Source organism: Episyrphus balteatus, chromosome 3 (genome assembly GCF_945859705.1).
Source record: "Episyrphus balteatus chromosome 3, idEpiBalt1.1, whole genome shotgun sequence".
Taxonomy (NCBI): Eukaryota; Metazoa; Arthropoda; class Insecta; order Diptera; family Syrphidae; genus Episyrphus; species Episyrphus balteatus.
In genome coordinates, this window is record NC_079136.1 from 62004499 (window position 1) to 62005687 (window position 1189).

Consider the following 1189-nt stretch of genomic DNA (forward strand, 5'->3'; position numbering starts at 1 on the left):
GTCGTCGGTCTTGTCGTTGTTGTTGTCTATGTGTGTATTGCATAGTGCTCTATCGACTTCCGGTTCGATCTATTATCCGGACGATTGCATCATCATTTTAAGTCCTTTATGATATCATTGGAATGGAATGATATCAATATACAGTACTGTGTAAAGAATTTTGGTGAAAAGAAAGCTTTTCGAAAGTGTATCTCAATTTGTGTTGAATAGTAGACAGAAATAGGATTTGATCAAGAATTTATCCAGTTGTAGGTGTCGTACAGATATGGTTGAGGTATGTTTTTAAAGGTGAAATGATAAGCTTTTCGATGATATAAGATTTTTTATAAGTTGTCAAATAAAAAAATTAACCAAATCTAAATGGAAGAAAAAAAAACTTTGTTTTTTTATGAAAATTGATGGCAACAAAAAAAATCCAGCTTTTTTTTAAGATATCGTACAAACATGATTGAGGTGAATATTGAAAGCTAAAATAATAAGCTTTCAGATGATATAAAAAAAATTATAATAGCTTGTCATGTAAAAATATTGATAATATGATAGGTATGTTATGTTTTTTCTTTGATATCAATTGTAACTTGAATTAATCTAAAAATAAATTGCACGACTGGGGTCGCACGTACTTGCTCTTATGGTAAAAGTTACTCTAATGTTAAAGCTTTTCATTGAACAAAATAAGGTATATGATATTTTCACGGAATTTCATAAGTGGAAAAAAAAAATAAAATCTTTTTTTATAAATAATTAAATACCGTTTTAAATGATCTTTTACAAAAAACTAAGTATGCCATTTTATTTTTTGTGTAAAAAGGAATTTTTAGAAAAAATTTTTCGAAAATCGTCAGACCCGTTTTTTTAAAAAATAATTTTTTATATATAAAAAATTTCTAACATTTTTCAAAAAAAAAAAAAATTGGTAGGCCATTTTGAAGAAATAAATAATTTACACATAAAAACGGAATTTCAAAACTTTTTACCAACCCGTTTCCAAAAAATTGATTTTTCAAAAAAAAATTTTGAAATATTTTTTAAAAATTCAAAAATGTGTTTTTTGAAAAATTTAAAATTTTTTTAAATAACGATAGTTTAAACGTTTCTGTACAAATTCATAAATAAAAAAAACCATTATATGGCAGGTACCGTTAATAACGGTTCAAAAAATATTTTTTTTATTTCCAACAGAAGCTTT